This window comes from Patagioenas fasciata, chromosome 7, assembly GCF_037038585.1.
Source record: "Patagioenas fasciata isolate bPatFas1 chromosome 7, bPatFas1.hap1, whole genome shotgun sequence".
Taxonomy (NCBI): domain Eukaryota; kingdom Metazoa; phylum Chordata; class Aves; order Columbiformes; family Columbidae; genus Patagioenas; species Patagioenas fasciata.
In genome coordinates, this window is record NC_092526.1 from 35,881,227 (window position 1) to 35,907,369 (window position 26,143).

The window sequence follows — 26,143 nt, forward strand, 5'->3', positions numbered from 1 at the left end:
GGCTGACTTAAGGTGAAACACCTATGTGTAAAGGAGCTATTTTGTTTAACCAGGGCTGTCCCTGTGTTTGTCACCAACGGCTGCTGTCTCCCTCTGTGCAAACGGGTACAGAGACAAAATGCTTGTTTCTGCACCGGAGATGCGTATATGCATTTGTATATATGCATGTTCAATACATATTTTTAATATACAAGCATATTTAACAGCAGTAGTAATTCTCATTTATCACGAAAACCCTATTAGCCACTGATACTGCCTCAATTCAGACAGACCCTTGCATTTGCCAAACAGACTGCACAGATACCAAACTGTTCTATCCCACACCTTTTTCCTGGTACCTGCCCCGAGGAGCTGCTGCGGGGAGCTGCCAAATGCTCAAGCCCCTGATTTTGGTGGCAGAGAAGACAGAGCCGCATTTGCTTGGAAGGTGCTCTTTGCACCCATCACAGCAAGGTGGTGTTTCCCCCTCTCCTCCCGTAAATGATGAAAGGTTCATTTATTCAGGAACCAACTACAGCAAGCGCTGGCTTACCTGGGAAAGCTTTTCATTCAACACAGGCAAGCGGAGTTTGCAAGACGTGAATGTCTGGTTTATGAACATGTGCACTCCATGCATGCTCAGAATAAGAAATGTATAAATACAAGGATTGGGCACACGGGCAATACATCATACATCTAAGAAAAAAAACAAACAAACAAAACAAAACAAAAAAAAAAAAAAAAAAAAAAAAAACAAAAACAAAACAAAACTATGAGATGCAAACCAGCACAAAAGCCTAAACAAGCACTGGTCCAAGATAGTACTACCTCATCTTCTAACATTCACAAGATAATATCCCTAGCTACTCCCTCTCTATGACATCTCCCCCATATACTCTGTCCGCACACACCACAGTCCAAAATCATCCTATTCCAGGTGTGCGACAGGTATCCGAAGCACAGACTATAGCCCCACCATGTGCAAGCACAAGGATCCTCAAGCAAAAGACATTGGTATGGGAAGCCCTGTATCCTTAAGAGTCGTCTGGATTATGTGGCCCCAAGCCCTTCTTCAGCATCATAAAAATTTACCACTATGCTAGTCCGCCTAACACCCCCACAATGGTGTGTTATTGACTTATCTCGCAGCTTTCATCCAGACACCTATCAAGCAAGATACTGAAGATGCTGGGTTTTGGGAGGAAGGTGATGAAGGGATGAGAACAAGCCTGCTCCGCAGCATGGATGCCATGGGACAGGAGTTCCTCTGAGCTCCCTTGTCTTTTTAGGGGAAGATTACAAAGCCTTAGAAACCAGCAGCTGCCTTGGGGCAAGATGTGCAACGATCGGCTTGATCGTGCCATGCTTCCACTCACAGAAAACATCATCTTCCGCAGCAGCCGCAACCCTGCAGGCGAGTGCAGGCTTAAGAATTGCTATTTGAAAAATAATAAATCCAAAAGTATAAGGGTTAACAATGGAGATAATGGCATTATACTCAGCAGGTTTCATCCACTATGAAATTCAGGGGAAATATTCCACAAGCACATTATGCACTGTCTGAAACTAGCACCAAAATTTACTCCTCTACCAGCAGGCTCTGTTTATAGGACATTAGTCAGTATTCCTTTCTCTCCTGCCAAAGGATAAGGGCCAGGTGAAAGCGACGCAAAAGTCAGGGCAATTAATCTGCTAAATGCGTGACTCAGTGCCCACCGCAAAGGAGTGAAACAGTTCGTTTCACAGCTTTAGAAGACAGAAACACATTCCACGTCTGAGCAGACATCGGCTACCCTTTCCTCAGTAGAGCTGAAAAGGTTCACGGACTTAAACTCCTGTTTCATTTTAAAATGGACTGCTGCAGAGCTGTAATAATATGATAAACTGACAAAGTATGCAAGTTAATTGTATCAGCCTTTAATCAAGACGGTTTCTAGTGGTTTTCCTTTATTATTCTTTCAGTGTCAAGGACAAATTAAAAGTTACAACAAAGATGCCAAGTGCATCCCCATAACAACGAGCATCTTTGAGATTCACCACCGCTGGTATCTCTGTTTCCGCAGCACAGCTCACAAACACACAAGCAAAGGACACACATCCAAGTACAAATAATGCAATCACCTTTCAATAACGCATACACGAAAGCTTCTCCCACCCATGGGATATTTCAGCTGTTGCCTGTGGACGCGAGTTTTCTCCTGATGTCGTCCAGAAGAGGGAAAGAGACAGACAGCCAGAGCTGGAGACTGACTGCTGCAAAAATTAACGCTCTCCTTAAAGTCTGAGTAGGCAGAACCTGACAGGTCTTAAGTACCATCCGCCGGAGACACTGGCTTTAAAAAATTGCCTCACTTGAATCAGCAGTTTGAGTTAACAGCTCCCTTCAATAGCTATGTACAAAGCAGCTCCCCCTCCACGTTTCTTCTTAGTCCAGCTACAATTCTCCCTCGAAGGCCAAGACTCACAAAAGCAGATAACAAACATACATCGTCATTATTGGAGGAGCTGATTCGATGTTACTTTAAAGCAGTAAAATTCTATGCATTTCCTTGATATTTAACAAATCCCTTACAGCTTTTTAAGTCTCCTTAAGATCTTGTATGATAATAATAGATATTGTGATAAGATAAACAAAAAGGACAGGAAACCAGCTGTCTATCAGATCAAATGCAGCCCCTCACATTGCACTTTCTTGCCTGTTTTCGCTGGAGGTTGTATGTTCTTGTGCACAAAACACATGGCATATCTTGGCTGGTTTGGGAGGGGAAAAAAAAATGACTCTGTGAAACAGCACCATTTTGGCAGCTCACCCTGCATGGATTCACAGCGGGAGGCTTTTTGAATCCTTTACCCCACCCACAGATACTAGAAAGGTAATGCCAAAACACCCCAGCAAATATCAAGACACTATTGATTTAACGCTTCCAGTTAGAAAGAATAAGGTGTGGGGGAGCTGTGATCAGACAGAGAGGTTTCCTCTGAACTGATGTGGGGGCTGCACAGTCACTTGATGAACTGTGTGATTATGGGGTGGGGTGGAAACTATCCTCCAACACACACACAAAACCCTGCTGCAATCCCAGTATAAAAATCAAGCAACAGCAGAGAAAGCCAGACTTTATAGAATACTAAGGGCAAGGACAACTTGAGCAGAGATGTTCCTCGTTTCCCTCACTGTGGAAACCCTCCCCGTTTGGGTAAATACAACCTTAGTCAACAGGATGACAAATCTGTACATAGATAAATGTCACACACTGACGTCAGTGCCACAGCAAGCTAATCAAAGTACAATCTTGATCTATTTTTAAACCCTAGTTAATGTATTTTTCTTTAGGAAAAAAAAAAAACAAACCACACATATCATTAAAGCTCATCTTTAAAAAAAATTTAAAAATATAAAAAATTGTATACAGCAGTAAAACAGAGCACACATAAAAGCGAAGCTACAGCCAATGCCAAAACTGGCTGCTCCATCCGATGCGTCACTGCACTAGAAAGCAGAAGATAAGGATTTGGGAAACCACACACACACACATCAGATTGGCACTAGCGTTTGTATTGGAAATTTACCCAGACAGGTTAAAAATAACCCTGCGAACGTTCACAGCCATGCTGAAGGTCGCTTTCAGCAGAGCTGCTGTTTTTATAGTAAGAGCTCCTGGCGACATGTGACTCGCTATTGCTGGTATTTTTGTCCCCAGAAAACACACAGCACAACCAGGTTCCCTTGGCTGAGAATTAAGGTCACGGAGGCTGGTCACAACCAATACGGCAGTGTCACAGCAGAGACATCAAGCCCAGCACCTACTTGATCGACTTGTTTCCCTTCTTAAAACAAACCCTCTGCTGACTTGCATTGTAAAAAGTCATTTCTCTCTACCAGTACTCTCTGGACAACATTCCCGTTACGCAATTCCACGGTTTTAAGCCCCATTACCAGAGGGTCCAGTTTCAATAACGTGAGAATCGGCACAGTGTGAGAAGTGTTTACAGGGACCAAGCCACAGAGCTTCCCAACCTTCTGGCCCTGCAGAGCATCAGCTTGGAGAGAAGAACATTATAACCTTCAGAAAGGTGCCTTTCTGAGTGAGTTGGTCAAATGTTCACCATAACCAACTGGAGGAGAATGTTCTCCATGGTCACCCTGGGGACTCAGGCCGGGCTCTGCAGTGTCCATTCAGAAAGGAAGCAATTTCCACCAGGAATGCCTGATGCTGCCCTTCGTTTTGGCTTCATTGCCATCTCAAGGAGTCCATAGGTGCAAGAAGCCTTGCTGCTCCCCTGCAGTTGTGAAGTTGTCTATAAATGTTTCATGTGGAGGGAAAGAAAGTGTCTTCAATAGTGAAATCTCCAATTTAGGGGAATGGGCTCAGTCATGAAGTTTCATCTTTACTGGAGACAACAGCAGGAAACAACTGGCCAAAGGACAGGAGAGGCAGGCTATGAAAAGTTACAATACAATCCACACAGCAAAATTAGTATTTTGAGGTTGGATCTAAATATTCAGATCAGATTCAAGTTACAGGAGGAAACAAGCAAATACCTTTTAACAGCCAAATCCCTGTTCCCATCAGAACTTTTTTAGAGGATTTTGTGTTTCTTTTTTTTTTTAAGAGCATACGAGGAATACAGACCATTTTTCACATTTTCATTGGCCATAGCTCAGCCTCACCAGCAAGCAGGACCACGCAGCTGCTCACTCACTCTCCCCCCAAAAGGGGGATGGGGAAGAGAATTGAAAATGGAAAATAATAATAACGGAATATACAAAACAAGTTATGCACTATGCAATGCATACCACCCACAGCACCAATAGCTTGGTTGTTCCCAAACAGCAGTATCTGCCCCCTGGCCAACTCCAGTTTATATACTGGGCATGACGTCATATGGTAAGGAACACCCTCTTTGGGCAGCTTAGTCCAGCTGTCCTGACGTTGCTCCCTCCAGTTTCTTGTGCACCTGGTAGAGCATGGGAAGCCACAAAAGTCCTTGACTACCTGGCAACAACCAAAATATCAGTGTATCATCAACATTTCTCTATTAAATCCAAAACACGGCTACTATAAAGAAATTTAACTCTATCGCAGTCAAAACCAGGACACCATCCCATCCAGTCTCCTTCACGTTTGCCCCGTTCAAGCCATGCTCAGTACAGACTCAACCGAGAATAAAGCTTGAGCATGTATGTCCATAGGGTACTTGGAATGCTCTGTCTTTCTCTCTAGGAGTCCAGATCCAGTGCTCATTATCAAGGCTCATCATCCTTTCACATGGTCACGGTCTCACTTTGAAAAGATTGCTCCCCCACACTCCAGCAACTCGCAGAGCACCAGCTACAAAAGCCTTGTTACCTGAGACAAAGCCCATCCTGCTGCTGGTTTTCCAGGGCTGGAAGAATCCCCTATTTTGTTTTCTAAGGCTGGTTTGTTCACAAATATTAAGAACTTCTTCACAGGTGAGCTTACAGCCCTTGGTCACTGGAACTTGCCAAAGTCATTACCTGGTGTTAGCAGACTGCACAGTGACCACATATAATGGACCCAAGTCCCCTTCTACTGGTTTGTCCTTGAAAGGAGAGGCGGTACGGATTGGAAGCTGTTTGTAATGGCTGGCAACAAGTGTTCGCATTGATCTCTTATCCTCATTCTTTGCTGGGTTTTAAAAGAAGAAACTTGCTGTTTAAAAGGAGCAAGAAGCTTTAATTCACTGCCAGCGCTTGCTTCAGCTGAAACATACAACTGATCTAAGGATTTCTTGAAGTTATCTGTACTTAACAGATGAATGAAGATACCAGCTTCATGAAAGATTTCTGACTTATTATTCCTCACAGACACACAGAAAGTAAAAGCCTGTTTAGCATCTAAGGTACGTTACACAGCGGCCACCCAGTAAAAAGCTGTCAGTGCAGAACAGAAAGATTTTTATTCAGCAGAACATGAAAGCTTCATCCATAATATACTCGCAGCCGTCAGTGAAACAGCGTGTCGAGGGGAGCCATAAATCAGCGGTGCCAGGATGTAGTCAGGACACCCAGCGCGGCTCCCAGCGCCCTCCTGCTCCCATAAAAAAAATTGCATTTCCAGCCCCCGTGGGCTTCTCCACACGCAAACCCCACCAGCAAGGCACTGCTGGTTTCTGAGCTTAACCACACAGGGGGACACAGAAGGGGGGGCAAAATATATATATATATATGTATCTCTTCAACAACAGAAAAACAAGGGGGTTAAAAAACAAGAGAGAAGGAAAGAGGAAAATTAAAATCAGCTGCTTCTCATTGACATCATATATATGCCTCGACTTGTGAAGATGCATATGAAGGTGGATGTGCATTGATTTCTCTCTCAACCAAGGGGTTGCCATATTTAATGGAAGGTAGCAGAGATAAAACTCTTGGATAAACTAGCAGTGGAAGAATCCATTTCCCCAACAGAAAGGATCAATGATTACCCATTTCTCCTTTCATCCTCCTAGTCACACAGTGAATTGGAGAAAATGAACTAACCACAGCTCCCATCTGCTCTCCTCCAACATTTCTTCAGCTAAAGAATGCACAGCAGAGTCCGCACCAAACTTGCTTTGATAGATTTTCTTATAAAGCTTAATCAAACATCCTAAGTAAAGCAGCTTCACTTTGAACATCAAATTTAGTGCAAGTCTGCAGCTTGACTGCATAACCCACAGAGCCTGACATGCAGAGGTGGTCTCCTGGGAATAAATAGTTTTGTCCAGTTCATTTTAAATGGGAAATATTCTAACTCAAAGATCCGCAGTAGCACACAGACCTTAATTACATGAAAGAACACAAGCACAGAATAACAAAGTCTTTAAGCAAGAACCATGCTGAGAGCTCTGAAGTCCCCTGCAGCACTTTCCCAGCCCCCAATAAATACAACTTCAAATCCAGGGAGGGGGGAAAGAATACAAAGTACATTTACTGCAATACTCACAGATGAAGACTTGTACTTGCTCTGCCTTGACATCTGGTTTCTATTTCGCTTCCATTATATTAGATTACATAACAAACAGATGATGCACTGGAGCTACAGTTATTCTGCAAGTCTTGTGCGGATTTGGTGTTTACATTCTTGTTCATAAAAATTTAAGCTATGCCACACACACAGGCATGTTTGAGGCTGACAAAGACAAACGGGCAGTCTTCAAAGGAAAAAGATAGACTGCATTTTCGTCTTTTATGGGTTTTTTTGGGGGATCTTTAAATCGATATAGAAAATATTTGATTTTGGAATCCAGTTCAGAAATTGAATCTGCACATAACAGCAGCTGTGCAGACAAAGTTTACAGGAACAAGCCACAGGAACACATGAGTTTACACCCAGCTGTAACAGTTAGGTAAGGAAGTGCCAAATTCAATGATGCAAACACAAATCCCAATCTGCCCCGTTATCTAACAAAATGAAATTCCACATCACTTGTGTCCCCCCTCCATCTTCTAACTTAGGCCTGTAAAATGATTTCTGCCATCGTGGTGATTCACAGTCTTAAGGCCACATAGCAAATGTGTAACTTTCAAAATCAGACGCCTACTTTGCTGACCTTGTCCCTAGACACACGTTATAAACTTTCTTCTGAGTCAACAGCACATCCTTCCTCAGCAGCGATTCAGGAAGTCGTGCAGTTGTTATAAAGCTGATTCAGCCCAATACAGGTGATCTTCACATGCCGGCAAGGTTTCGGTCTTGTCTTCCCTACGTAAAATGTGCATCATAACTTATGAGAACAGACTGCAGATTTCTTTGCAGAACACACTGCACGTGCCTCTCTCCTCAGCACTGTAAGGTGCAACAGAATAGTTGCATCTGAGTATGCTGCATTTCAGAAACAGGTCAGAATAATGCAGTTGTGGAGTTACAGTAACATACAGTACCATATCTAAAGCTTCTAAACCACGTGCTCAAACATGCAATTTTATCCCCCGACCCTGTTGTTACCAGTTCAATTGAATCTCTGCCTCCCCAAAACACAACATAGCAATCAATACCCCAAGAGCTGCAAAATTCCACAGCTCATGACGGTCCTCCGCTTTTCTCCACAGGATGCTCAAGTTTTATGTGGAACAATTCCAAATCATTCACAGACCTCATATGCACAGCAAACTGCACCCACAAAACAGTTTCCATGATTAGAACACGCAGCAAGTGACCCTAAACTGCAAGTCACCCCCAGGCTTCCCTCTGCATATTTAAGTTGTCATCGTGGCCTTATTTACCTGCACTCGTGCATATGTTCGTGTCCTGCAAAGCAGAGGTAGAAGATTCAGGCCAACAAAGGTATCCAGGTTCTCAGGCAATGTAATGGCAAGAATTACATCCTCATCTAATGTAATATATTATTCTATACTTACCTTGGGTTCTCCGTTTTCTCAGCAGTGCTAAACAACTGGTGCTCACTATCAGGTAGGACACTAGACTAGATACGCCCTCAGCCTGCTCAAGAACAACACTCAATAATGGGATTATAGCTTCTGTAAAGACCATTTCCAACAGAGACGCTCCCATTTTGTCCTCAAAAGAAATAAACATGGGACTCACCCTGCACGAGAAGAATAAAAGAAGTAGAGTGACAACCACTACAATTTGAGGGTGTCAGTTTTGTCCCTTAAGGGGAACAAAGGGCCTGACATGGAGAAAAGGAGGCCTAACGCGCAGCAGGGATTGCATAAAACTAGACACATATTGTTATCATGCAGCCTTTAACTCTGTATCACGCACTATCACTTATAAGAACTAATTATCATTTTTCTCTGCAGAAAGCCACCCACAGGAAATTTTGCAGGATGTGTATCCTTTTGATACCTAAAGATTTCAGTGAATCACATTGCAAGCAACTCCTCTTTCATTCACCCTAATAAAAGGCATTCAAATAAATGCAGTGACTGACTCCTTCACACAACTATAGTCAAGCTTGCAGGCATCTAACACTACTGTTAGTAGAAATGGAATAAATCTCATCTTTAATCATTTCAACTTCCTAAAAATAAAAGAGTTTCTGTACCCTACCAAAGCAGCTTGCAGTGTCTGAAAGCCCTAAGAGCCAACAGGTAGCTCAGACATCTGAACCAAACCAACAAGAGCGGGTACAAGATGCCCAGGATTTGTTTGGGAAAAGCCTGCCAAGACTTCCTGCGGATGGGACCTCTCCAAGTAGGAGGTTAATGACATTTAAGTTGGAGCCAAATACGAAAATAACAAAAGCATTGACGGATATCGCCTTAATGCTTTCTGATTTCCAAAGGCCAATTATGGCTTTTCTCCCCACCTTCTTCTTACATAAATCCACAGACATTTACATTATGCGGTGTGTAGATGATATCAAACATGTTGAAGGCATTAGTCTTGGGTAGACAAGTGGAAAAATACTCCAAAATACTATAGTTTTCAAGAAGCCTATCCCTCAGGTACTACAAGTATCCACTGCCAGCTCTGGCAAACACAAAGGCAAAAAGGATATTTTGCCAGTGAAAAAGAATCACTTTTGGCCGTGTCTTAACAAGTTCATCATTAATACTATTAATTGCTTGCTTGGTGCTTAATCTTGGAACATAAAAGACAGTACCTAGCTGTATTCGGCATCTTACCACACAGTGCTTTTTCCCTTCGAACATTTCCCCACTAGGTTCTTAACGAGCCAAGGAAGAAGTATTTGAAGCAGCAGCTTAGGAAAGAGGGGGGAAAAAATAAAGGCAATGCCACCTCCCATTACAAAACACCGAACACTAAGATATCTAAGGTGTCCTAAGGAGGTCCCATGAAAACAAAGCACAGATGCATCAGCCCAGAGGACACCAGCAAGGAGCAGAGCTGCTCCAGCCAACAGCCCTTCAGAGGACACAGCAAGGGACGGCATATTCCGGCACTTTGCCTATACCTAACCCAAGCCACCCGTCCCAACTTCATTCTTGAAGTATCAAAACTAAAGTGTTTACTCTTCTCTTTCACCCTCAGAAGATCTTCAGATGTCAATCTACTAAAACACATCAGGGTCACAATTACATGCCTAAAACAGTTTAAGTGCAAGAGCTTTCTTACAGAAATCTCAGAAATCCTACCAGTTGAGTGTATTACTCAAAGGTAGCCTGCTTTTTGGTAGTTAGGCAAGGCGAAACTTGTGATCAGGGTAAAAATGTGTTATTGGAGTAGGAAAAAGTTAACAACCAGTTCCCAGCACCCTGTGTCAGCAAGGAAAGCATAATTTACACTAGCTGCTATTTCAACTGCAAAACCCATGATGGATCCAGCTATCCTTTGCGTGAAACATTTCACACTAGAGACAAACACACAATGCACTCCCGGGGGAAACCATTGCATTGGCAAGAGGGCAGCTACCCTCTAACCAAAAGGAGAAACAGCTTCACATTTCAGTGTGCAGAAACCAGCCCCTAACTTGGGTTATCCTCCAGCTCAAATCTGGTTTGCATACCGTAACTCAACTCTCAGTATGAGACCGTGTCTACATCATCTCCTAGCCCATGCTGATGAGATGTTTATAGCCGATGAAGAAGTTCAAAGCAGTGGATTGTTCTTTGAATACTTCCTCCTGCTGATGGAGGGCACAAAAAAAAAAAAAAAGGAGGAAAAGGTTCCTCTACAAAAAAAGAAGAAAGAAATCAGCACACAGGTCTAGTCATAACAAATCCTCCAGCGCACCAAGAGCAGAACAGTGAACTCCACAGGGAGGATGAAGGATGCAGAGAGAGTCTTAATTTTATGCTTCCTGACATTTTTATTTAGAGCAGTGTGAGAAAAGGGGCTACACAGCTCTGACTTCCTTGCAGGCCAAGATGAAAAAGCTGTTTCTTCAGCACCAAAATTTTAAGCGCTTATTCATTCCTGCTTGTCATCTGTAAGCAAACTACTCCTCCATTCATTACAGGCTGGCAGAATGCAAGGGCGTAGTGCAGAAGCCTTCACTTTTACTATTACAAATGATGCTATTTTTGCCTTTAAGCCTCCGGTATCACAAATCACACATCCTTCACACGCATCACCCCCAGCTCCCTCCACTCAGCTATTGTGTCTTCCAGAGCTGTAGGTGTTCTCCTCCCGTAGCTTTACGTGCTGAGCGCAATCAGGAGCGAGTTGTGACATCTGGCTGCTCTACCCCGGCGCAGCAGCGTTGCAAGGAGTTGCGTGTGTAAGGCTGCATCCAGCTGCTTATTTATAGGACAGTCCAATTAATAAAGGGCTGCATGTGGCCAGCAAACCACGGCTGACAACACAGCTTTCAAAACGACTGCCCGATTTGTGCTCAACCCCCCCGAGCTTTCAACATTAACGTCACCTTTCAACACAGAACAAACTGCCACGGCCGATCACCATCAGACAATGCCAGACATCCAAAACCTCGGCACACGCTGCATTTTCTGCCATCTCATCTGTTTCCACCAGCAATAAGTTTTTGCTTCTGCTCAAAGGCCAGACAAAACATCTTCAAGCTGCCAGCGTGCTTCTCTGCTGGCACAGCCAAGGGCGCTCTGCAAAGGTCAGCGGTCTGAAGAATCCGCACCACGTATCAGAAAGCATGTGATGCTTGGAACGAGAGACTCATCCACAATTAGATGTTTCAGTGTTCATCATCCTGGAAAGAGGTCCACAGCAGCATTTCACAAGTCCAATACCAGTGAGGGAAAAAAAAGAGTTGCATTTATTTTCTGCTTCGGTCGTGCTGAAGAGCCGCACAACTCAAACACCTCTGACTGCATCTAACACATGAATCACGTTTTGTGGAAGCTCCAAGTCAGAAACTTTCTAATTAAAGGAAGCAGTGAAAGTGTCCAGCAGGCTCCACTAGTTTCAATGCGGGAGGAGGAGGGAGGAGAAAACACGCTGGTCCGAGTTTTCCTCCCTGCATCTTCCCTGTGCACAAAGGTACCCTCTGCACAGCTTAGTCAGCAAAATTAGTAACTTGGAAGTGGCAGAGTGGTAAATAAAGTGGATCTAAGCTGATAAATCACTTAAAATTTCCCAATATGATTAATATATTGACAAACCAGGATGTTATGAACAACTTGCAAACGTGACAAATACAGTCAAGCCCACAGACGATGAAAATGCAGTCTTGCAGGAAAACAGTAAAAAACCCCAACTATTAAGAGAGCGAATACCAAGCATTCTGCCTCTTGTAAAATAAGAGCCAGTTACAATCTCACTGATAATAGTTTCTAAACACTACTTATTTCTTTGGGCAAAATAATTCCCATTTAAGATACTGGGGGGCTGGGGAGGAAGCTACTACAGTTCAAAAGAAATACTCCCATACTTGTTTCTTACCATAGCAAAAACAGAGTTTCTAGCACAACAAAAATAATCTTTCAACAACGACGTCTCATACTTTCCCTTGCTAAAGCCACAAGTACGTCTGTGTCTAAACCAACTACAAGCATCATAATTCGAATACAAAAACAAGCTCCTCCTGCAGAGTTCCATGGGCTTCTGGAGCTCGAAAAGCGAAGCAAAACACGACAATCGCACTCCTTTGTGCCAGCCCTGCTCCCAGCTCACCTTCCCCAGGAGGGAGGGTTCGCCCAGAGGAAGGAAACTGATATGGTTTTAGGCTACAAAGGCCCCTTGCTCCTGCTAAAAGTCCCAATCAATGGGTGGGTTGCTGGGGGCTGCCCTCCCTCCAGCTCAGTATTGAGGAGCTGCTGAGGGTCTGACAGGTATTGCAGCTTTAGCAGGACAACAACCAGGAGAATAAGGACTGGTTTTGCATGAAAGCATCTATGCAGCAGCAGTGTCATCTATCTTACTCTGACACCAGCGCTCCCAAAGCATTACTAACTCAATGACTAGGCAAAGGTGACACTGTGTTTGCCCAGTTTTAACTTGCTTCTCCAGTCTAAATTTTACCAAGGCTGGTGTTTCTACAGATGGCGTCTAGCTGGCCAAACCCAAAAATATGTAAGATGTTGCTATATGCATCCTGTCACACTCTGTGCATGCTGTGATGGGCTCTGCCAACACGCTGGATGCTCAAACAATGAGCACTGGTGAAGCTGATGCTGCAGTGGCAACTCCTCAGAGGTCACCTCGTGGGACCTCAGGCACGAAGGGACTCAAAGAGACAACTCAACGGGTAACAGCCAGACATGGGGACCCTCCATCCCTGCTCAAACAGCAGCCCAGAAAGCTCCCAGAACCAACCCTCACCTCCTCGGAGAGAAACAACCACGACATGTCTCACCCGGATTAGTGTGGGTATTTAATCTCCAGTTCCTTAGTGACCAGTTCCCAGGGAAAAGGAAAAGAAAAGCACACCTTGACTTAACACACAGCTTTACTCAACAATTCGGAAGTCTGTATTTAGCCCAGCATCACTTATCATCCATACCACGCCACACTGATGCCTCATTTATTTAAAGGTATGTCAGACATCTGAAACAGGGAAAATGAGTGTGTGTGTGATGATGAGCAGAGTACAACACCCTGATCCAATATCACGCTGCAGAAAATCACAGCCCGAGTCAAACACAGCCCTAAGGAATAAACGTTCGCCAGTTTGGACGGGAGGAACCTGGACAGACAGACAAGTGGCCACACAGCAGCATCACGTGCACTAGTGAACAGGAGCCGATCTGCATCCACTGCAGAAGTGGTATCCGAACCAAAAGGTGACCCCATAATCAACTTCAACAAAGGAATCCTTGACAAAGTCAAGCTTTAATAACAAAAGCAGAGTTAGGACAGACATATATATATATATATGCACACATGAACACACAGAACCCCACATCCCTGAGCCAACTCAAAACCGCCTTGTTACAGTCGGACAGCATCATGTACTCCTGAGCAACCACTTTCTGCCAAGATCCTCCAATTCAGCCTAGACACAGACTCTCACTACAGGAACAGCACAAAAGCATAACTACCGCCAGCTGACTTTAGAATTAAAAGAAGGAAAAGCACACACAGTCTGCACACCAATACAGGTATGGACAAGCGACTGTCAAAAAGATACGGTGATACTACCACCTTTTCCTTCAATGTTCAACAACTTGTGCCTTCTCTGGCACCACCAGGCACATCTCAGATTAGGACTACACAAATTATATAGTGAAATATTTTTAAAGACATATATTCATTCTCAAGATTCAAGCTCTAATAGGAAAAAATGGGAGGGAGGGGAAACATTTTCTGCACATACTCATTAAACTTGACCAAAACATGTACATCTCTTTATGAATATTACTTTACACCTAAAAGAGAGGAGGAGGAAGAAAAAGGGGAGACATGGATGCTGTAACTCCAACACTTGGCACAAGATCAATGTTCTTGTACTAGAAAAGACAGAGCTTGTCAAATCCCTACTTGGAGCTAAGAACAGGCCACACTTTCAGGCAACAAAAGTTGACTTTAAGTGGACAGTTTTTCTCATCAAATAGACAGGTATTATTTCTCTGGAAGTAATTAAAGATACAAATCACAGGAGGGCTTGCCCTTTCGGGCTTCCTCCTGCGCGCAGTTGGCTGACACGGGCATTAGGATCAACAGATTGTTTTTCAAAGGACAGAAATAATATTTACGCAGGTTTATTGTGAAACAAACAGTTTGTTTGATAGCTGCTACAGCTGCTTTCTCAAAATCGGCAAAAATAACTTCAAAAGCTTTCATCCAGGAGTGGGATGCCTAGGAATTTCCCCCCCCATCGGCCCCAGCAGTTTTTGTTTCTGTTTAGACACAGATTATGAGAATGAAAAAAGAACATACACCTAAACTGCAGAAATATTCTTAACATTTCTCTGCTATTTGGTCCCTCATGTTTGCTCAACTACTCAATTTACAGGTAGGGAGCTGTGGGGGCACTGGTACGGTGATGCAAGTGGGAGGAGGAAGATGCTTCCAGAAAGACCCAACAGGCTGTTTCACGAGGGCATTCTCCAAGCAGAAACCGATGGAGTGTCGGAGAACTGGCAGGTTTCATCCCAACCTCTGATTCGTGCTGATGAGCAGCTGCACATGGATCATTTCAGCCTCTTGAGCAGCTTCCTCAAGCTTCTCTACAGGAATCAAAACACAGAAAGACTGACTCTGAAGAGTCGGACTGCAGCTGCTCTTGTGATGGGGTAAAAAACACTTTAAATCTATGTCCATCACTTATACACATTTTGTTAGTGTGCCTTAATCAGCAGGACAACATTTCACAGTACTGAGTCATTTCTACCATACCAGCAATAGTAAACTTATGGAGAGAAGGATTTTACTTCACTCAGAGAAAAACAGAAACACCTTACACCGCTTCTTGCAACAGAAAAGCAACTTGAAGATGGGTGATGAGTATTTGCTTTACTCCTGTTGTAATTCTTTTTTTCCTTCTTCTAAAATGAGGCTTGCAACTGGATCTCTTACCTGCAACAGGCACACAGGTAGCAAGGATGACAGCACATTTCAAGAATGCCATTCAAGAATTCAAGAATGCCACTCTTTAAATGTGCTGTCATCCTTGCAATTAAATCCAAGTTTTCTTCCTCCTACCCAATAAATACAGACATTTCCCAAAAATTAAGCTCTGCCCTATCTTTAAAATCTCCTAAGTCATTTACCAGGTTTCTTACCTTGCATTTCTTGAAGCATTCAGTGCATGGTTTGCACAACTACAGTTGTTCAAGCAAATGGCTTTGTAGAAAGTTTCTTTCATCAGATTGCTAGAACATCTAAAGACCAAGTAACTGTTGCCCAGTTACTTCATGCAACTATCCCTAAAACATCCCGTTCTTTTGTGCAACACTATCTGTATTCTCCCTACAAAAGCAAACACCAGTTCTGCTTTGCAGGATTACCAGAAGAATAAAAAAAAAAGCAACCAGTTCAAAAGCGAGCCTTCCCAAGTGACCAGAGATGAAGTGCAACGAGGTCTCAGGCTCACTCAGCAGCCCCTCCAAAGATCATGGAGCAGGAACAGCCGTGAACCATCAGAGATGCTCTTCTGAGCTCGGCTGCATGCCCAATGTGACAACCTGCAGGTAGCAGGGGATTGCAGCAGCCGAGCTGTGAAACAGTTGATACGTACCAGGACAGCAAGAGGTAAATAGGTGTGAGGAGCACTCGAGTTCACTGAAGACATCAGCAAAGCCTGGCGTACCAAGGTAACACAGTCTGGCGATCGGCATTTCACAACTAGCACAGACATCACCCAAGCAACGGAGGTACGGCAAGAAAGGCATTTGCTCATAGGTATTAAAAATGCACACTTTCATTCTAGTAAATTACACAAAGGCACCTAAAAACATTATCCTCTAAGTTGTAAAACAGTATCTTTTTATATAAAATACAATTCCACAGCTATAAAATTAATGCGGGGGGAAAGATGTGCAACTTGTAACCCGAAACGCAGCAGCTCTGACACCCCCTCAAGCACACACATCACCGGTGCTCTCCTGGACTTGACCACTTTGCAGCTGCAAAATTAGCAACCTCTGGCCTACTTTGGGGCATGTTAGAGTCCAACTGTATTTCGCTGACAGAAACAAGCAAAGGTTGTGACGATTTATTGACGCAAGAGCTGTTTCATGCTCCATGCCAGAAATTAATCAGTGGAGGAGGAGGAATTCTCTTTAAGCACCCGGTTAGAAAGTGCTTCAGTGAACAGCTAAAAACGACAAGTTGAAGTCTTGCAGGACAAATGCAATCAAAAGAATCCAAACCAAAATAAAACAAAATGTTAAATAAAAGAACAAAAATTAAAAGGGCAATTTTCACATAGCAGTTCCTTTAGAAAGGCTTTGGAACAAGAATCCAGTGCCCAAACAGATCTATTATACATACCTTTCCTTGTGAAAAAGAAACGCACGAGAAGACCAATCCAGAGTGTTCCCAAACCTCTGTCAGCATAAACTGATGGTACGTTTGTTCAGATCACCCTGTCTCAAATGCATTTGGGGAGGTGGACGTGGTGATTCAGGTGTATTGACCCTGCGAGTTGGTCACTGGCTTTACCTACTGCAATTCTGGATACAAATAAGTAAACCACAGGCAAAAGTCCTATGACCTATTTGAAAAAAAACAAACTACTGCATGAAGCTACACCTTAAAGAAAAAAGCCAAGAATCTTCCAGGCAGACTGAACGAACAGCATCACCCCTACCTGCCAAGAAGCCATCACGATAAACCTGTCAAGAGTTACGAGCATGCAGAACAGGCCTTCCCTTCCACCTGCTGGAAACAGGAGAAAAAAGGAGGGAAAAAAAAGAAAAGAAAAAAAAATCTAATGCCAATCAGATACTTGCTGCTGGCAGGGAACAGATGCCAAAGCCCTTCTTCTCGGTTTGTTAAGCTGAAAGGATCACATGCCTTCTCTGGCAAAGGTTGTGTGAGACTAGTGGTACCTTATTTAGAATAAAGCAAGTACTTGGAAGTTTCAGAGATTTTTTCCTAAAGTGACAGATGTCAAAGATTCAATACTTGGATGGACAATCGGAGTTTGGTATATGAGCTCTGGTCTTCTTATTGTTCTGGGTTATTTTTCACCAGAGAGGGGTATTAGCTTGGACTAGTTCAGGCTTTTATGTTTTCCCACAAGGGCAGCTCCAGCATTGTATAAAACAGGAGCACACCAGTGTGAAAAAAAGCCTTTAAACTAAGACGTGTAAAACAGCCAGCATAAAATAAGTGTCACAATTAAAGGGAAAATTAACTGCAAAGTACAAGTTGTAAACACTGAAACAGAATAGCAAAAAATCCTTCTCCGTGGATTACCTTAAAATCACCAGGTTTTAAGAATTTTCTGCCTAAAAATGTGTCAATTGATCAAAAATACTGGAATCAACTTTATAAGAGTAGTTAAAAAAAAAAAAAGCCCTCTGGTGTCTCAACAGATAAACTAACTCAAGGGGCATCACCTATTTCCCAGCTTGACCAGCTACGTACCTAAGCGACCGCACGTACAAGTAACTGCATTGATCCCAGCCTATCGATCAGGAGGTGAAACCTGACAGCAAAGTGTCATTACACAGGAGTTCATGGACAGCAACATCTATCAAAACAAAATTCAAAATACACAATGCAGTGAATACGCTGCCAAGAGAAGACAGCAAACCCCAAGGTTCCTTGGTATTACCTGACGGCTGATGGGGTCACACAGCTACAGCATCCACCTTTTAGAACAAAATGAGTACTCAAAGCCAAGGCCCACAGTTCAAAGCTCACAAACTGGACCTCACTCCTATTCCAGTTTTCCCTGTAAAGCTATTTATGTGGTTTGGCAACACAACAGCTACAAACAAAGTGAGTACATAGAATCTTGAATAGTGAAAGGGTAAGGATTTTATTTTTTTTTAAATGATTTCTTTCAATTCGTCTGTCATTTCTCCAACATCCTGATCCCAGCCCCACCACAGAGCCCAGCTGCAGCACAGGGAGAGTTTCCCATCCTTAGGAGAAGGTACCACTGGCAAAATCCTACATGCTCATGTTCAAGTCAACAAGTATCAACACACAAGGATTTTATTATTTTTTTTTTCAGTGCTGGGATTATTCAGTCTTTGGTACAACCAAAAAAGTGCAAAACAGAACTGATGGAAGAGTTTCATACAGGTTATCTCCACCAGTATCCCAGAACCCAGCTCTGGTGCTTACAGTGAAGAGCTCAGATGCCACCACTGCACTCCTCAGTGGTGTGGAAGGCAGCAGACCCTCAAAAACACCGATTTCAGCTGCACAAGCTCTGAAGCAGAAGAACACAACCCAACGATCCTCATGCAGTAAGGTCCAACTGCGCAATTCCCTGCAAATGTCTAGGCTTCAGCAGCTTCAAAAAGCAACTGGGCAGATGACAGAACAGAAAAAAAGGACCAATAAGTAAAATTGACCGTGTTCAGCCCCCAGAACACTCTGAGTCACATGTGACTAGAGGTTGAGAGGATATATTAACGGCTGTTGCCACAATCTCACTTGTTCTTATCCTCTTTCCCAGATAGCTGGGAAACCTTGCACAGCCTTGCAGAATCCACTCAGACTCCGCAATTCAGACCTTCAAAACCAATCTGATGTTGCTACAACAAAGTTGGACAGACCAGATACAAACACAGGAAAAGTTAAGTCTAGTCTGTGGATTCCCTGGCAAAGCCTGTGCTGCTGGGGTTCAAAGGAGGATTAACAATGCTCCATTGCACCCCATTTCACAGGCTTGTGATAACATCCAGAAAAACTGGTGGCACCCGTGGTACCTTCAAGTAGAGTTTCTCCAGAGATGTGGGTGGACAGGGAAAGTCCTTCACAGTCAGATGGATGCATTGTACCACCCTTAGGGAAGTTAAACACTTTCCAGGGTTTTGCTGGATACGGTCTAGTCCTGCAGGGCTTTTAAAGACCACTTATCTGTTCTTGAATCATTTAAAAATTAAGCTTGAATCATGCTTTTTTTCAAGAAAAAAAAATAAATTCCTAAATTGCTACAGTCAGTCAGCACGTATTTGTTTTGTTTGAAAGAAGATAATAAGCAATCTCAACTTAGTTCAGTTTGAACAAGATCAGAGACAGAAGGATCTCAAAAAAGCCCACGAGTATTTTTCTGTATGTAATTCAGCTTCCAATAGGTGGAAAGTTTAATATTAGCTTCATCCTTTCGAAAAGATGAAAATTTCCTTCAACATTTCAGCACATCAGTCTATCAAACATCATTTAGCCAAAGTGTGACAGTAGTTCCCAGGAGGGACACTAAGAGCTGTTGAATATTTCAAAGCAAACAAGGGCACTGCAGGTAAAGCATCTAATTTTCCCCGGTAACTGATGACAAAAAAGGTTGGCTAAGGAAAGTATTCTGCACTTTATCCAGACTTTTTGATCACTACACTTGGTACCTCAAACTTTGCAGGTGTCAGAGCACTTCACAGGCCCTTCTTGCTTAACAGCCTAAATAGAAGAGAAAAAAGGGTGAGGGGAAATTCATGGTATATTGCAACCTGTGTGGGGAAAGGGACCTGTGAAGGTAGTCCATGTTCAGTCACTGCTGGCTAGTTTCTGATTTTAAACTCAGTTTCTACAGATGCTGAGAGATGGAAAAAAAAAAAAAAACACCACACTAAAGAACACCCTAAAAGAAGAAACATGATTGCAGTTGTGTCTCCACTCTTATCCCCAACCCAACAATATGAAAACTTCTTAAAAAAGAGAAGTCCAAAAGCTTTTGCCCAAGAGCTCTAAAAAATAAGGCAATTCTTTTTCTTTTGCAGTGAGTAAGCAGTACCTGTCAAAGTACAGGTATCCAGACGGCCAAATTCTTAGACATAAAGGATGAAAAATGCCACGTATGGCTAACATCCGTCTGAGAATAAATGGATTTTCTGTCCCTGCTCTTGAATCACTTTTCAAATCAGTGGGATGACTGAAACGTTCCTTCAACATCAGCTCTGTCCTAATTGATCTGACCACATCAAAGGTGCACAAACATGCCTCAACAGAGTGAGAGCCTGGAGCGAATAAGACAAGCTGAATAATTCAGAATAAAAGCTGAGAATATACTCCTCGTTGCAGTCCACTAACAAATTTAATTTAGGGAAGTATACATGTGGTAAGGTATGGGTCAAACTGAGGTTGACCAAAAGCAAATAACACAAATGCAGTAGCCATATAGAAAAAGGTTTCTCTCCTTTCCAAGTGAGATGCAAGGTCTCAGGGACTATCTCCAACTTTTAAAGACTTTAAAGTACAATCTTTTTGTACCCTTTTCCTACCCTGTGCCTCACTCAAAATAATTCAGAGTTCTCTGCCTCTCATTATAAGTACCTGCTTCTCATCTTTGCACTGCAGGATATATCATAGGCTAAAAAACTTACTTCAGAAACAGGCTTTTAAAGAATTCCAAAGTGCAAGAACTGCATTTAAAGAAAAAGTAGAAATGAGAAGAACGTACTTAGCAGGGACACTGACCTAGAAGGAACTTCAACTTGAACCCCAAGCTGAAGCACAAAACAATTCTCCTCTTTAAAGGGTACAATAAAAACCCTGTATAGAAAGCTTCAACTATTTGATGCTCTAGAAAGTGAAAACTTCACAGGTTTCACGGTAGCAGCCTTAAACTTTCAAAGTCTTCAAAATGATACTGTTCTTAGAGGAAATCGAGGACAGGCTCAGCTCACATGTGTGTAAGAATGAGAACAGAGGTGGAGTGGGGATTCTGTCATAGGTTGAAGAAAGAAAACGGAGACGTGCCCAGTTCCCATCCGCAAGGGTTTGCAGCTCTTCAAACTAAAGCTTCTTACTGCCAGGTCTTGTTGCTGAGTTTACTTCTCAACCAACCTCCAACTCTTTCCCAAACCTGGGAGACCAGACTGCTCAGGGTGATGGCTCCAGGCCACAGCGGTAGCTCTTACTACCGAGTTCCTATTCCATGACCTCGATGCTTTCCCTACTGCTGGAAAGGATAACTGCTAGTAGCATTTTACGTGTAAACAGGAGCCTGAATACCCAGCCTAGAATGATTCAGCCATGGGCAGGAGGAAGGAGGGATACACCATGTTCTTCCAGAATCAGTTGTACCCCAGCCCCGCAGAAGGAGGACTGGAATTTACTCCTCTAGTCCTTATATTTATTGATAGAATGCTCTTGCCCCCCGGATAACTTACAGAAACAGACTCATTACTGCCAGAAAGTAGGTCAGTGTCATTTAAAGCGTCTCCGCAGAAACTTCTTAATCTTTAAAAAGAGAACACATCAAATATTTATTGGATGGTGCAAAATGTTTGAGAGACTAACAGGGAAAGCTCTTACATATACTGCTCGAAATGGCTTTCCATGCCTCACTGGGCCACAGAGCGTGAAAGGAGAGCGGCTTCTTGCACTCGGCAGATAAGACATCGTACAAAAGCACTTATCAATCTAGCAAATCGCAGCACATGACTTGCTAACTCGTTTTCCCAGCGCTATATGATCAAGAAGCTTTCTGCCTTTTCTGGTACCTCCTCTGAGTCTTAATGATGCTGCTACAGATTCTTCCAGCTCATTCTTAAACTTCAATATTCCTAATTATCACAACATTCAGCATTTCAAAATGTAAATAAAATTTGCATCTCCACAAGAGTAGCTCTGAAGAAAGAATATAGCATTCGCAATCAGACTGGCTAATTCCTGTAAGATAACATTTCATAAACAAAATGCTTCATTGAACATGGAGATTTTCAGCTTTTACAAAGGAAAGTGAACCTTAAACAAATACAAATCAGTTGGGTGATTAACTTCAAGTGTTTTGGTTTTTTAAATGGATCTTTATGTGTAACTAGTATCAGCAGAACAATATTTACTGATTAAAGAACCAAGTGATAGCAAAATTCAAGCCACTGAAAATTAAGGTGGAAGGTAGAAGGTGACGGCAAGGAATCTTTTAAGATCAATAAAAGCAAAAAATAAACCCCAGACATACTCACAACCCAGCCAGTCTGGGTAAGACGAGCAGCATCAGCACCACAGGTTACATACGGTAGCTTTAAACTGTGGGCAACGTAACAGGTTAAGAAGTGAAACTAAACATGCTTTCCCCTGCCCCCCCGCCAAGCACTGTCTTAATCCGACATGTTATCTTAATTAGCCTAATTTTCTTAATTATCCTTTGCAGCAACTTGCTCTTTTATAGCACCATTTCAGCTTTATTTTTCCAACTTTGTTTCAGCACTGGAAGAAGCGGCGGCCCCTCTGCCCAAAGCCAAAGGGCACACGATGCCCCAGAGCTTTGTCTTGATCAGGTCTGTGCAGCTTCATCCTCCCACACCGCAGGGAAAGCCTGTCCTCCTGCCACCCCACCCTCCCTGTCCTGCATTTCCACCCAAAGTGGCTCCCATTCCTGCCCGGGAATCCATAAAACCTACCGACACCTCTAGGGAGACGGTCGTTCCTCCAAAGCGGTGGGTCCCAAGCCATGATGGGCACACCTTGTCCCTCTTGCCACAAGCACCATCAGCCCACCTGCTTCTCCTGCTCCTCACGCACGCTGTGCACCCACATGAGATTCTGTGGCAAATTAAGCTCACAAAACCTGCTGGTCTTAACCCAAAGCTCAAGTGATAGACTGCAGAGAGAGCCTTTGACCCAGAAAACAAGGGTCAAGGTCTTTAACCTGTGTCTAGGGCTCAAGACAGATTGACTTACACATTTGCAGTTCTTGAGGATTAACTTCTCCCACATGGGTATTCTTACTTCTCCAAAAGTTATTTCTTATTCTCTGAGAAAGCTTACTCCAAAACAGAACAACAGAAGTGGCAGTAATGGGGGAAGAATGATGGGGTAGAAGTCATACTTTTCTTAGACAACTTAATCTTCTCGAAATTTTCACCTTGTTCAGTGAGAAGCCTTCAGTACCCAACATTTCTCACACGAGAGTTTTGGAGAGCGGAAGAAAAGGAAAAACACCAAACCACTTTCATTCACCTACGCTGCAACAATTTTATGGCACTGTTTCTACAAGATCCCATTAGCAATAGGTTTGGAGAAGATTAGAGAAGAAAGTTTGTATCCACTGAAGCGAGGTTTAATAGGCTCTTGAGTTAAGCCAGAGCCTTCCCTTAAACAATGCACATCATTAGTCATAGTTACCTGTAGCCATATAATCAAAACAGCTATCATAACTGACATGAGAAGTCTAGATGTCATCTTTGGCAAGCTTTGGAAAATATTTCTACCAATTAGTATAAAACTGACTCTAAAAGAGAAACAAGCAGTAAGAAAATCACAGCATAAGCTGGGGTAAAAAGCCATCATGATAAACTGTAGAATTTCAACCCAACACTTGAAAATACAACCAAAATAAGAACCCAATGCCTAGAAAGGGCACAGGGAGAATTTCTCATAGACATTTCATAAGAAATAAGAGTTTGTAGATGTTGACACTGTTCAAAAATGTTTTCATACAAAGCCTAACTGCAAAACACCATTTTGTAGAAAACAGCACAAGATCATCTCCTTCACTTTTTCAGTTTTATGAATTTTTTTCCACCCTTTAAATGATCTCCAGTGATGATGGGCCTTGAGTTTCTGTGACCTGTCCTTCACTTCAAGGGTTAATGTCAATAGGAAGTCTAAGCTGTGTTTGTAAATAATGAAACTGCAACAGTTTATTTATGTTTGAAAGGGCTGACTACAAGAGTAGACAAAACTTTACCCTATTAGTGTTTTATTTTTTACCAAACACTCTTATAGTAGTCACAACTTCAGCTCTGAGCCCTCCCAGACCCCTCACCTCTAAGGTCTTAGGTGAGAAGGGTGAAGCAGGTGTAGGAACAGCAGCAGGTCACACAAGCCCATCCAAAGCCACCCAGCTGAGCTGCCCCTTCCCCAGGTTTTGCTCAGATCAGACTTTTTGGTGAGAGCCACTCCACACACAGCTGGTAGAAGAGGTCAGTGCAAACCAATTTTTAGCATCACAGAAACATTTCTTTCACAAGCAGCTGCTTTGTTTTCTTTCCTTAGCATTTTTGTGACTCCCTGCTATACCATCAGCATGGAAATCGAGCAAAAGTAGCAGAATCAGTAAAAAGACCAAAAAAGGGGGGGGCAGCTAGCAGATGAAGTAAAGGAAAACAAGACAAATCAGCAGCAGGCTTCCAACACTCCAGCATCAACAGACAGCCCAACTATGGGGAGGTTTAGATTGGGTATCAGGAAAAAAGTATTCACGGAAAGGGTTGTCAGGCATTGGAACAGGCTGCCCAGGGCAGTGGTGGAGTCACCATCCCTGGAGGGGTTTAAAAGGCATTTACATGAGGTTCTTAGGGACATGGTTTATTGCTAGAGTTGGGTTATGGTTGGACTCTATGATCCTGAGGGTCGCTTCCAACCAAAATGATTGTACGATTCTATGGAGGTCATCCCCTTTTCCCACATATCTAGAGAGCTGCTCCTTAAGATCTAAAGCAATACCAAGTCAGGTTTGTTTGTTGTTTTTTGAATACAGGCACATATTTAACCTATCCCATCACAATGAGAAAAAAGCAAGCAGCCATTAGCTCTTCAGTCTCACATTTGAGATGGGAAAGTATTAAAAAAAAAAAAAAAAACAAACAACAACACAAACTATCAACTTATTTGAAGAACAGATTTCTCGAAAAACATCACATTGCAAGAAATGCATCACAGGTGAGTAAATACACGCACTCAACTCACATAAACACGCTCAGCTTCCCAACTGCCCATGGTACCAGGAGCAAGTTTCAGAATCTCAGAGACTGCTACATGATGGAAGTAGAAACCACAATTTTTCTTTTTGATAATACCAGTAACTTCGCAGACTTACAAACTCATTTCAGTTCCTATGCGAGGGTCAGGTTTTCACTACTGCTGCTTGTAAACTGCAACATCCCCATTTACTGCAGCATTTTTTGCTCCCAGCCTCAGAAACACAAGCGGGCTGCTGGAAGTAATTCTGAAGCAAATGTAAAATTCTTACCCCACATATATGCAGCTCCTGAAGTCTTAGGAGTTGTTAGTTGGCTTTTAACACTTCAGTCTTATTTGACTGTTAACCCAATACTGATTAAACTGAAGTCACAAAAGTAATCTCTCAAAGACACAGTTAGCTAAGTACTTTAATGTGCCCTGTCGTTGGACTACTTGTCATTTTCTTCACCATAAACTCAAACAGTCAAAGCAGGCAGATCAGAGCACTATTAAAATCTCTCTTCCAAAGCAAAGGCTTACACAGCTCTGCCTAACACAAAGTCACCCAAAAGCCACTAAATACAAATATATGAGACAACTTTGAGCTGCAAAGCAGATTGAGTATCTACAGACCCTCTTGACAGTCAGAAATGTGCGATTTTGTAGTGATGAATCGTATGTTTTAAATTACCAGGCACATTAGGGATAATCCCCCAGACAACACTGAGATGGATCGATTGACTCTTTTTCCAGTAAAACTTTTCTTTCCTACTGAGAAGTACTTTAAAAGAGTCTTCTTAAGTATCAATAAAGACACCCCAGCAGAACCATGAGCATTCCTTACAAGTATGCTACATACCATTAAGACTTATCAGCATAGTTTTAACAAATTAAACGTCTGCTTAACATCTTAAAAAATACCTACGATGTTCAGCGATACGTAGTGCGACAATTAGAAACCTAAAATGGCAATATTTCCCTCAATTTCTGGTCACAGCAACATAATTCTCCACCTTCAGTCTGGTTTCAAAGTGGTAGTATAGCGAGAGGGACTGAAATATCATGTCAAC

At 42.7% G+C, this 26,143-nt stretch overlaps 1 protein-coding gene across 3 annotated transcripts in view; it reads right to left on the minus strand.

Moving 5' to 3' along the window:
- The window catches only part of HDAC4 (histone deacetylase 4), a 230,119-nt gene that overhangs the window by 179,064 nt on the left and 24,912 nt on the right, over positions 1-26,143 (minus strand). The gene's annotated exons all lie outside the window — the stretch shown is intronic.